Here is an 11,010-nt window from a genome sequence, read left to right on the forward strand (position 1 = left end):
TATTCCGGAGTCCCCCACTACGGCGTGCCTCATAATCAGATCATGGTTCTGGCACCTAAAACCACATAATTTATTTTAAGCACATCCCTGTGATGTCCGTGCTGTTTACTTCTTTGACACAATATACATGGTTGTAGTCGTAAATTTGACGTCCTTTCTCAAGCGTCGGTGGTCCAAAATGGCCCTCGATGTTTTCGATTGCCTTAAAACCGCAATTTAGAACGGCCGACACGTTTCAAACGAGCGCTGCAAAAGCATGCCTCCACAACAGTGGCCGCCTCGGTGCTTCGCGAAACTGACACGGTGACGCTGACGGCTGAACAGATTGCTGCGCCGCCTGACCATTGAAGGGAGCCCATAGAAGTGGCATAGCGTGGTTTGTGACGGCTGTGAACAACACCCAGAACAACAAATAGACAAATCTGTTAACAGCGCAAAACGTAGACGAGACACGAGACGAGAAGACGACACTACAAGCGCTGTACACCAGGACGGAAAACCGAGCCCCAAGCTGCTATTCTAGCGAAATAGACAAAGATTACATTTTTTTTTTAAATTCCCACTCTAGAGATATAACCAAGGTCCAAGGTAGAGGCGCGCTTTGTCAGAGCGCGTGCGCTTCTCAAACGACACTCGAAATAGTCGGGTCCTTGAGCATTAAAGCAGTAGTTGCAGTGCAGCGTCTGCGTGTGTCCGCCTTCATGTGTGCGTGAACTTGTCTGTTTTAAGTGCGCCGCTTCATCAATATTGTCGAGGACGTGTAAAAGCACTTTATCAGAGCAGTCAACGCGACGTCGTTGTCGTCTCTGTTTTTCTGCTCGCACGCTACTTCAGCGTCGTTTTCATCGCCTGGCACATACCTGCGGCGACGATAGAAGATGTGGCATTTGCCCCTCCTTTGAAAAAAAAAAAAAGGCATCGTCCCGATGCACCAACCTGCGATGGCTGTGCACAGACGGTGCAAAGTTGCGGTCATGAGGAAAAGTATGGCTTCATACGAAGCACGTGCACAACCTCGGGCAGATGCCACCGGCGTTTGGAGCAGTTATGGCTGTGGGGGAGAACTTCATAATTTACATCGCTGATGCGGCGCGGAACTATAACGGGCTGAAGTATCTTCGCAGGAGCTTTTCAAACAACCCCCGCCGACGAATCGGAGTCCAGACCCACACCTGGTCACCGACGTTGTATGTGACGGGTGTGTGCCGAATATTGTAGTGTCGGGCATCGTATTCCTGTTGTTCTTGGATTCGGAAACGCGCAAGCTGCCTGGCTTCCTCTGCGCGTCGCGTAAACTCCTCGGCACCAGTCTCGTCGTCCCCGCACTCGTGTGGCAGCATTGCGTCCAACATTGTTGTCACTTCCCGGCCGTAAACGAGGTTGAAAGGCGTCACACGTGTTGTGTCTTGGCGCGCCATGTTATACGCAAATGCAACGCATGGTAAAATCTCGTCCCAGGTCTTGTGGTCGACTTCGATGTACATACTCATCATGTATGCCAGTCTTATTCAAGCGTTCTGTCAGCCCACTGGTTTGGGGCCTTTCGGTGAGTGATACCACTTAGTCGCAAAACGGTGTCCAGAAGCGCAGCCCTGAACGCAGATCCTCTGTCTGTTATGACCACTGCGGGAGCGCCATGCCTTAGGACGACGGCTTCGATGAAAAATCGTGCTGCTTCGGCTGCGGTTCCACGTTGGATAGCACCTGTTTCGGCGTATAGAGTAAGGTAATTTGTGACGACGATTATCCATCTATTTCCGGCAGTAGACAATGGAAACGGACCTAAAAGGCCCATGCCAATTTGTTCGAATGGCGCTTGCGGTATCTGGACAGGATGCAGCAGTCCAGCTGGCTTGCCGGGTAGGGCATTGCGGCGCTGGCAATCCAGGCATGTCTGTATGTAACGTTTCACGATCGACGCAAGTCTTGGCCAATAGTACTTTAGCCTAATTCTTCCCAATGTGCGGGTGTAGCCCAAGTGACCAGCGGTCGGCTCGTTGTGACAGGCATGTAGGACTTCGTCGCGAAGAGATGCGGGAACGACGAGTATGTAGCTGCTGCCACTAGGTGTAAAGTTCTTTTTATAGAGAACATCGTGGCGCAAGCAAAACGAAGGCAGCCCTCTCGCGAATAACCTCGGCACGCTGCTTGCTTTCCCCTCCAAGTAATCGAAAAGGGGAAGCAGTTCTGCGTCCTCGCGTTGGTGGCGTGAAACGGCGACAGTATCTACCACGCCTAGAAACGCCGCGTCATCATCGTCGTGCACTGCAGTCTCAACAGGAGACCGAGAAAGGCAGTCGGCGTCGGTGTGTCGTTTCCCTGATTTGTAGACAACCGTGAAGTCGAACTCTTGGAGCGGAAGACTCCAGCGCGCAAGCCTACCAGCTGGATCTTTTAAATTAGCCAGCCAGCAAAGTGCATGATGATCACTGACAACGGTGAAACACCGACTTACAGATATGGCCGAAATTTCAGGACCGCCCACACCAGTGCGAGACATTCTTTTTCTGTAGTGGAATAGTTAGCCTCCGTCCTTGATAGCGTCCTGCTGGCGTAAGCAATCACTCTTTCGGTGCTGTCCTGCCGCTGTACAAGCACTGCGCCAAGGCCGACATTACTAGCGTCGGTATGAAGAATCGTAGGAGCGTCGTCATCAAAGTGTGCGAGCACCGGAGGCGTCTGCAGCCGTTGCCGTAGGTCGCGAAATGCCCGTTGCTGGTCTTCGCCGCACACGAAGGGGTCATCTTCTCTGGTGAGATGTGGTAATGGCCACGCGATGCGCGAAAATTCCGCAATAAAGCGGCGGTAGTAGGCGCAAAGGCCCAGAAAACGTCGCACGGCCTTTTTATCTGATGGCGTTGGAAAATTAGCAACGGCAGAGAGCTTATCAGGGTCAGGTCGGACACAATCACGACTAACAACGTGACCGAGAAATTGAAGTTCTTCAAAGCCGAAATTGTACTTTTCAGGTTTTAAAGTTAGACCAGCTGAGCGCATTGCTTCAAAGACCGTCTTTAGTCTCCGTAAGTGTTCCTCGAATGTGACGGAGAAAACAATCACGTCGACGAGGCACGCCAGACAGGTTTGCCATTTGAGGCCTGAGAGTACCGTGTCTATTAGTCGTTGAAACGTTGCTGGCGCAGAACACAAACTGAAGGGGAGCACCTGAAATTCATAAAGTCCATCGGGCGTCACAAAAGCGGTCTTCTTACGGTCTCTCTCATCAACTTCTATTTGCCAGTAGCCGTTTTTCAAGTCCATCGACGAAATGCAACGTGCGTTTCGTAGCCTGTCCAGTGAATCGTCGATACGCCGCAGCGGATAAACGTCTTTCTTTGTGATGTGGTTGAGTTTTCGATAGTCGACGCATCCCATGAGGTGATGCCCAAGGACTCTTAGATGGACGAATAACCCCGTCCTCAAGCATCGTCTTCACTTGGGCTTGTATTGCCTCGCGCTCTTTCGGTGCTTCAGGATAAGGATTCTGCCGAATTGGTCTGGCGTCGGCTTCGGTGACAATAAGGTGCTTAGTGAGCGCCGTCTGGCTGACTCGTGACGTTATTGAGAAGCAGCTCTTAAACTCATTGATGAGCTCAAGAAGGCTGTTGCGTTCGACGGGCGACAAGGTGGGACTGATATCAACCACAGGGGCAGGCATAGCCACGGCGGACGTCGCGTGCTCCACTGGGAGACAGTCTTGTACTGAGGTAAATTCGTCGAAGTAAGCAACAGCCGTACCTTTAACAACGTGTCGACGTTCCCTGGTAAAATTCGTCAGCAGGAGTTCAGCACGTCCGTCGTGTACGTTAATTACGGCCCTGGCGATAGAAATACCTTGACTCATTATCAGTGCCTCGATGTGTTCGGCGACGCCAGTCCCGGTGTTCAAGTTGTCGCAGATAACAGGTGCGAGGGAACAGCTTCCCGGCGGAAGCGTGACGCCGTCGTCGGCGACACGTAAGCGGGGTCGCTGGTGTTCCGCGGGGTCGACGTCGTCTGAGCTCGTAGCAAATGTGACGACGAGGTCACGGACATTATTCACTGCACCGTACTCTCTCAAGAAATCCATCCCCAATATAAGTTCCTTGCAGCATTCAAAGAGAGTGACGAGGGTGGCGACGAAGGTTGCACCGGCGATTACCATTCTGGCTGTGCATTTTCCTATAGGCGTCATCAACTGGCCGTCGGCAGTTCTGATGTTGGGACCAGTCCACGGCGTCTTCACTTTTCTCAGCCTGTCGGCCAGCTTTTAACTTATTATCGAAAAATGGGAACCAGTATTGACGAGAGCGGCCACTTGGTGGCCGTCAATGCAAACGACAAGATCGGCGCTGACGGCGTCGGTTACAGGGGGTGTGGTTGGAGTCGTCAGAGTTTTACAGTCGTCGGTCGTCGTTGATGGGGGCTCTTGGAAAGTTAGACGGTTTGGAACCTCACCCCCGGAGGTCGCTGCCTCTAGTTTCCCCTGCGCGGTCTAGGGGACCTGCCCCTAGAGGCGTCAGGAAAATAGCGACGGGTCGGTGGGGTGTAACCCGGAGAAGGGGAAGGCGATCGAGGCGTCGCTGAACCTTCCAGCCGAAAGTTTGTAGAATTTTCGTCGCAGGTACGTGCTGCATCAAACACAGGGTAATTGCAGTTGGGAAACCTTGGATACCCAGCTGCGCGGTAGTGGCACGCGCGGTAAACATGTCCTGCTTCGCAGCAATGAAAGCATAGCGGCCGGTGGTCAGCGGTGCGCCACAAATAGGTCTTTCGAAGCGGGCAGCCGGCAGGGGATTCGCCGTAAGACCGAGGCGCAGCGATCGGCTGGCGGCGATACGGCATAGCTGGCGGCGGCTGTGACTGTCGAAAATAGGGCCTCGGAGGTGGCGGTGATGGCTGCGTCGTAGTGGTTGACGGTGTCGGCAGCATCGAAGTGGCGGGAGGTGGACGACCGACAGCTTCCGCGTAGGTTAATCGTCGTGGCACCGCCTGCCGGTCGGGCTACGAAAAGGCCTGTCGAACTTCCTCCCGAACGATATGAGCGACATAAGCCACCGCTGCTGCCATAGGAGAAATCCCGAGCTGCCGGATCTCCTCTCGCACAATCTCTCGGATGACTTCACGCCGAGACATGCCGCAGCTCTCAGGAAGAATTGAAACATTCACCGGTGAGTTCTTGCGATCATATTGGCGGTACCATTGCTGTAGTGTCCGTTCTATAGCGGTAGCCTCCTTGGTGAATTCGGCCACTGTCGTCGGTGAGTTCCTCACAAGCCCGGCAAACAGTTCCTCCTTAACTCCGCGCAAGAGATAGCGTAACTTCTTTTCTTCGGCCATCTCAGGGTCTGCTCTGCGGAAAAGACGGGTCATATCTTCTGCAAACATGGCAACGCTCTCGTTTGGTTTTTGAATACGGGATTCGAGCAGGCGCTGCGCGTTGTCTCTTCTGCCGCTACTAGTGAATGTGTCTAGCAACTGGGTGCGGAAGGTACCTCATGTGGTCAAACTTCTCACCCTGTTCACAAACCACGTCCGCGCACTGTCTTGAAGCGCAAAATAGACATTAGCCCGCTTCTTCTGGGAGCCCCTGTCATTATAACTGGTGACACGCTCAAATTGCTCCAGCCAATCTTGGGCATCTTCAAAAGCGTCACCATAGAAACTTACTGGGATCTTAGGATTCTGTAGCGTCACCTGCGATGGAGTTGCAGTAGCCATGGCTGAAGTGGGTAGACGCGTTTCTGGAGGGTCCTGCAAAGGGTTGAACTCGGACGTGAGGCCTAGCAGGCGGTGACTGTACCGGTGAACAGGAGTTTCGACGAACGCAGGTGATTCCGCGTTCGGTGTATGGCTCCGCGAAGGGGTGCCGAGCATGAGGCAATCCTACCCAGCACCTCCACCAGTGTCACAGCCTAGTGGGAGACGGGAAAGCCGGTGTCGAGGACGTGTAAAAGCACTTTGTCAGAGCAGTCAAAGCGACGTCGTTGTCGTCTCTGTTTTTCTACTCGCGCGCTACTTCAGCGTCGTTTTCATCGCCTGGCACATACCCGCGGCGACCATAGAGGATGTGGCAATACCATGGCTCGCCAACTAGCCCATCAGTATCTACTAAATATAATATCGGCTCACAGGCATCTCCAAAGCACGCCAATCTGTTACAGGAACGATGAATTATATTCAACGGTTTCATTGATTTACTTCCTTTTCTTTGATTTAACCACTGAATGTGTGCCACTAGGTTCTTGGCCAATCCTCCAGAATGGGCATGTCCCAGTATCTTTAATTCCTACATGAAGGTATAACGTCGGCTCAGATATCGCTAAAGCACACCTTTCTGTTAGTGTAATGATTAACTATATTTCACGTATCGTTCGATTTGCTTTACTTACTTTTAATTTAGCCTTTAGGTATGTTCCACTTGGGGTGTGCCCCTTCTTGGCTATTTCTGCAGAATGGTTATGTTCCATCGTGACGGAAGTGGTACAGAATTCCTGAATGTGGCTTTGCACGCATCGTGCTTTACAGTGCATACAGCTTTCATCACGACATTGTACTCGTCCGCCATAGTGGTAAAGCATATAATTAACCGCTTTACTTAAGCTTTGCTTCGTGTGAATTCCAGCATGCGCGTTGGATCCGCATACTTTCTTTTGTTTGGGGTTTTTTTTTTGTTTACGCGATAACTTGTAGTTAGTTACCTCAGAGTAAATTTCTTCACCTCAGGATCTCTGAAGATATTTTGTAACGATTCAGGGCAGATATTCCACAACAAAATTCACTATGTTCGCACTTAAGTGGTGTATTCTTTTTGATTTACATGACATTTATGTTCAGTTCAATAACTTCACTATTCCAACACCCCTAATAATTAGACACTTCACTAGTTAATTTGCCAAAAATAGGACGCATGCTTAAGAGGCGGCACAGAAGCGGACCTGCGTGAAAAACGTGCCTTCTACTTGTGCCTTTGCTTGACTAAAATGAGCGCTAGGAATGATAACTTCGTTTTGAAAAGTCGGCCACCATTTTTGACAAATTTTATTCGGGTAGGCGGATTCACTTTTCTTACCAGTAATGATTGCGTGTCTCGAAATATTTCTGGGAACAACGACCGCTCTTTAAAAAAACATGACCAGCCATAATTCCTGACAAATATTAGTCGCGTAGGCTCATAAACCGTTCCAACGTCAAAAATAAGTGAGTCACTTACTGTTTTCTGCTATTCTAAGCAGTAAGACAGAATACTAACCTGCCGGTTGCACAACGCGCCGTCTTCAGTGGCTCTTCCTTTCATTGCGACAGCGCTAATTATTACGAAACCTTAATTTCAGATGGAGATTCTAGCCCCACGCATACTGAATGGCGATTCTGCGAGGGAGACTGTTTGCGTAACACGAATTATTGCGGTGTTACTACGATTGTCTCGGGAGTTGCGGTGAAGAGAAATATACTCCGCTGTGGAAAATATTTCACTAGATCTCAGCGCGAGTCCAAATGGTGCGCTTCGACGCCCGATTTACGGCATCCCGCGTTAGACTACGTCGCTCGAGCGAGTTTGTTATTCATCCCTCGTAGTAGACGCCGCATGGCAATGCCCCCGTTCGCAAATTTACATTTCAAACCGGGGAACATCGAAACCAGGCCTGCGCTATACCTTGGTTGAACGGACGATTCTATCTTCCTTATACGCAAGGATCAGGGGCAGTTGTACTTATTTTCAAATGTACTCCCACGCTCACCGATATTGTGCCCAACGAAGACATTTTCGTTTTTCGCGTTTTCGGTCTTTAAAAACACGGAGGAGATAAGAGTGGGAATGAGATGTTTAGAACGAGCAGCGCATTGTCTGTATGTATGTTTGAAATGCGCCTCTCTATCACACTGTTCTTTTTTTTTTTTAGAGCACTGCTTTACACTTGCGGATTTTCACGCGCATCATCTCTGTTTCGGTAGAGAGAGCGGTTATTTGCCGCTGCAGCAGCAGGCACCCACTGGATTTCTCATAGGTAAAGCTTTGCTTTCCATCTAAAACCCCTAATCGGGAAGAAACAAAAAATACTCAATGCTATTTCTTCAATAAACGTCTAATGTACCTTCGGTTGTTCCGTGTCTGGAATTGTAGGCGTTTTATCGTGACTCATATCAAATGGAACGGTTCCTATGTCTTGCTAATAAACCGGCGAGTGATCCTAATCTGAATATTACGAATGTAACAGAGAATTACGCGCGCGAGTTTTTCGTTCTTGTTTTTTTGCTGTGCAGATAATGATATTACGGTTTACTCAGTTTGCTGCGATAACGCAGCAGGCCGTTCTTTAAAAAGGCAAAACCAATTTCGGAACTGCAATCGCGCGGGGAGCGGTATATCGATCGCACCGCTCGTATAAAAACGCATTTCACTCCAGGCAGGGGCTGATTAGGAAGCAATACGAGCTCTTTATCGAATCTCTGTCGCCACGCGGGGAGCCTCATTTTTAACCTTAAGAAGCTTAAACTTGGTGTTTCTATTAAAAGCTTAGCAAGCAGGAGCCTTAAAACTTAGAAAAACGAGAACGAGTAAGCGTTCGAAGTTATGCGTCTTGAGTAACGGAAAAAAACAAATCTGCAGCTAGGCGAAAGTTCAACTAGTGTTTCACTGTTCAGCACTCAAGAATTCTAATAATAGAGAAGCAATGATGCGTCGCGCGTGTTACCAGACGCTGTTTATGTTTACGGTGATAAGAAGAGGCTTCCAAGAAGGTTACCTTGAATATGACCTCAACATGCAAATGCACCGCCTGCTTTCCAAAACAAAAAGAAAAAAAAGAAGCTGAAAAAAAAAAAACATTGATCGCACCGTGCGTCATTGCTCTCTGTGGCGTTGTGTTTTAAGTTTTCCAGTGTAGGTTCTATGCAGTGAGTACACAGTGACTGAGTGAGACTCCGAGGGTGGCTCATTTGCGTGCAATGCCCAACTTGGCACAATGAAAAATGTGTGACTTTCTTTTTCTATGCGCTCTCAATTTTCACGCGTAAAGGATTTTAAGGTTGGCAGGACGGCGCAGTACTTCTCCACTCAAGGTAACCGACACGCAGAACGAAATACGAAAAAAAGTAATAAATCCAAGATATCTTGACTGACATTCACTTCCTTTGTCTTTCTTTCTTGGTTTCTTTTAAGTAAGTATATTACTACGCCACCTTTACTGTGACCCGCCGTGGTTGCTCAGTGGCTATGGTGTTGGCCTGCTGAGCACGAGGTCGCGGGATCGAATCCCGGCCACGGCGGCCGCATTTCGATGGGGGCGAAATGCGAAAACACCCGTGTGCTTAGATTTAGGTGCACGTTAAAGAACCCCAGGTGGTCAAAATTTCCGGAGTCCTCCACTACGGCGTGCCTCATAATCAGAAAGTGGTTTTGGCACGTAAAACCCCAAATATCATCAAATATCATCAACCTTTACTGTGCCTTTTTAGTGTGGCATTGTTTGTAAACTATCATAGTTTTAGAGCGTTCCGTGCGGCAGTGAAGAGGGCTTGTATTGATATGGCTTCAATGCGACCACGTCGCATTTTAGCCATATCGTGATAGTGTCGAATGCGGCTACGGTCACGGAAGTTTCTTTTATGCGACACGACAGCTGAAGCTCAAGCCATATACCTTGCCATTTAGACAATTGTTCTTCAATGTCCTTCTGTCTACTACAAAAAGAAAGAAGAAAAAGGAAAGATGGAAGAAAAATACGGAAAAAAAAATAACCTGTCACTATGAAAGCCGCTCGTGAAGTGAGCATGTCAAATTGTCTTCGAGGTTCTCAACACTTGCATATAATCACTGTTCTTGTGCTTACACGACAGCGGCGACAAGTGACAGCAGAGCTCCCGATCAGTCTTGAGATCTCGGCGTGAAGGCGAAAGTTAAGAAGGCGCAGGCTAACCATATGAGAACGTCTGTTATCATATGGCGCGAAGGCGTAGTAACGGCGTATTTTTTTCATTCTTTTTTGGCAAGGAACAGCCGAGCCATTCATCAGTGTCCATCTGAAGGCTGCGTTCAGTCCGAAGTTTGCGTTCATCCGAAGTCGCTCGGTCCCACCGTTCCCATGGCGACTGAGCTACTGCAGGCGAGGCTTCTGTTTGGGTAACTCGGAATGAAAAACTCGAGGTTCCAGCCACTCGTTATATATTGTTCTCTGCACAACATGCACATTCAGCAGCGCTTCTCAGCCCACCTCGCTGTGACATGCAGTGGTAGGCTTTACCATAACTAAATGTTTTATCTGTGGACACTATGGGCTACGAAGCACGAGGCTTGTTTGTTAGCACTGTGTGTAGTAAGTATTAAAGCTTAAACATGTATAGTTACATATCGTTACACACCTCATCTGCACTGTCTAGAGAAAGAGTGCTGAAATTTGCACAATGCTTTGGTACTGTTGACGAGCCATACAATTTTGGCAATACTCAGGCGACCTGTTGCTTGACAGGAATTTCTTAAATGATGCTACTCGTCAGCCGCTATTATGCGCACGTGATATATGTTTCTGTTCATATTCTTGACAGTAACATTTCTCCTGAAGCAGTCTGTGCGCGGCATAAAGAAAAAGAATACCGTAGTATTTTCTAGGGGAAAATCGATGCGTAAATGGATTGGACAAGTTTCCTCACGAGATGGCCACGTAAGTGGAAACCTTTGATGTCCGGTTTATTGTTCTCATTGCACTCATGCTGACTTGGCCGATTTTTTCCCCTTCGGTTTCGTTTGGCCCTGTGGTATATGTACATACATATATATATAGTAGCAGCATGAAAAGGGTATTCAGTGTCACCTGCACGTGACAGATGTTTGCAATGACCACCACATAAGGCAAGAGAAATCGCGCAGACAAGAAAATGTTACTAACATAAAAGGACAGCCGGCAAATGAAATTCACGGTTATGTTGCTCTGGACGGACTGACGAAACAGAAATTCAGTGTCCGTAATAAGAAGATACCAAAACACGTTTTGGATCCTTTGGTTTCTATTTCTGTAACCTCAGACACTCGTA

The sequence above is a fragment of the Dermacentor variabilis genome, chromosome 5, assembly GCF_050947875.1.
Source record: "Dermacentor variabilis isolate Ectoservices chromosome 5, ASM5094787v1, whole genome shotgun sequence".
NCBI lineage: Eukaryota > Metazoa > Arthropoda > Arachnida > Ixodida > Ixodidae > Dermacentor > Dermacentor variabilis.